Here is a 1,787-nt window from a genome sequence, read left to right on the forward strand (position 1 = left end):
GTATGTATGGATCACTTGGGTCGTTACAAACATCTGGTGAAAATTTCATGTCATTAGCACCTCTAGRAATATATTTACTGAGAAAAATGGTGACGTGTTCAATACTTATTTTACCCACTGTATATACGCACATACATTCTGTATGTCTCTTCTGCACACACCTTATCATTTTCTTCTCACTTCCTCTGATTAGAAGAAAAAAAAGCGAGGTGTGATGAGAAGTAGGCCTCCCTCTTATATGGATCCTTTACATCTGAATGGCAAGCAGCCAGACGAGGTGGGTTACAACTGTGCATGTGCGTCATGACCAAATGCCAACGCTTTCTTGAGAGTGGTTTCCTGGGATCTGTGGCTTCGTTCACATACTGAACCCCATGACTGGACTGATGGAGACTGATGACAATCTTGGGTATTATTAGTCATGCGATGGAAAGTGACATTTTTATGGCATCAAGAGTCAGAGCAGAAAGTTGAAAATAAAGTAAAAGGACTAAAACAGACATATAATGTGTCAGCTGAACCCACAGCACTTTTATTTTCAGAAGCTGATGCAATCTTCTGAAAGCTGTAAAGTCTGTGACTTATTTTGTTCTAAATTGTCTCAGAATCATAGCCCTGCTTTTTAAAGATCTGTTGATTGCAGCCTGTTTTAATAGAAATGAATCATTTTATCAGGTTAAACAAGAAGTGATTACTGGTCTCCAGACTTTTACAGACCCTCTGAGACCACTGAGGTCCCAAGTCCTGTGTGCTCCAGCTCTGACTCCTGAGAGACAACCATCTCCTCAACATGTCCCTAGGAAGGACATTGCGACTAAATATCGGAGTTGTAAAGTAACAACGTAAAAATACGTCATTACTTTACCTAAGAAGAAAGTGTGATTATCAATACGTGTTATATTTTCAGCTAACTTTTTACTTCTAGTTCTTACATTTTCATGCAGCTATCTGTACTTACTCCTCACAGTTTAAAAAATGTATGAAACAAAGAGTTGATCCTCTCATTTTATTATGGTTTCTTTTCATTCTGGCTTGTTTTGTAAAAAAATTTTAAAATAACATGAATCGTGCCTCCTGGATAGAGTAACATTATTTTGTAGTTGGTTGGGAATTATAAATATGTACTATTCTGACACTCTATTGGTTTGTATGCTCCATCACACCTGTATGACACAAATCACGTCACACTCCAGCAGGACATATCAGACATATGAAGGTGACCTTGGCAGAGATTTACCCCTTCCCAGTTCTGCAGTATGGAGGACAGAAACTGACATAATTTAGAAATAAAAGCAGGAATACACAAGTGGACCAATAAATAAATAAATACACTAAAAATGCACCAATATAATTCAAAAGGGAGAACTTTATTTATTTTATTTTTTTCAAAACAGTAAAATGTAAATTATGTGCTAAAAGGTATCATTTGTTGGAACTAGGCTGGAAAAAATAAATATGAAGGTTATTTCAATTATAAAACATGAGGTAAAAGTCTCCTTTTTTAATTTAATCATTGCATTTTCAAGTGTGTTTATTTATTTATTTATTTATTTATGCCTTTTATGCCTTTTATGCCTTTTATGCCTTTTATTTCTAATCATGTCAGTTTCAGTCCTCCATACCCTCGAGCAGGATGCCCTGCTTTCAACAGTAACTCTGGTCTTTCTGGGCTTTTTAAGGACTTCTGCTTGCAGCTGTGTGCTGCTGTTTTAACACTACAGCTTTAAATATGTTGCTTTAGAATAAAAAAAACAAGCTTTGCATGTTAATGTAAATATGATTGCATT

The sequence above is a fragment of the Austrofundulus limnaeus genome, unplaced genomic scaffold (assembly GCF_001266775.1).
Source record: "Austrofundulus limnaeus strain Quisiro unplaced genomic scaffold, Austrofundulus_limnaeus-1.0 Scaffold98, whole genome shotgun sequence".
NCBI classification, from domain to species: domain Eukaryota; kingdom Metazoa; phylum Chordata; class Actinopteri; order Cyprinodontiformes; family Rivulidae; genus Austrofundulus; species Austrofundulus limnaeus.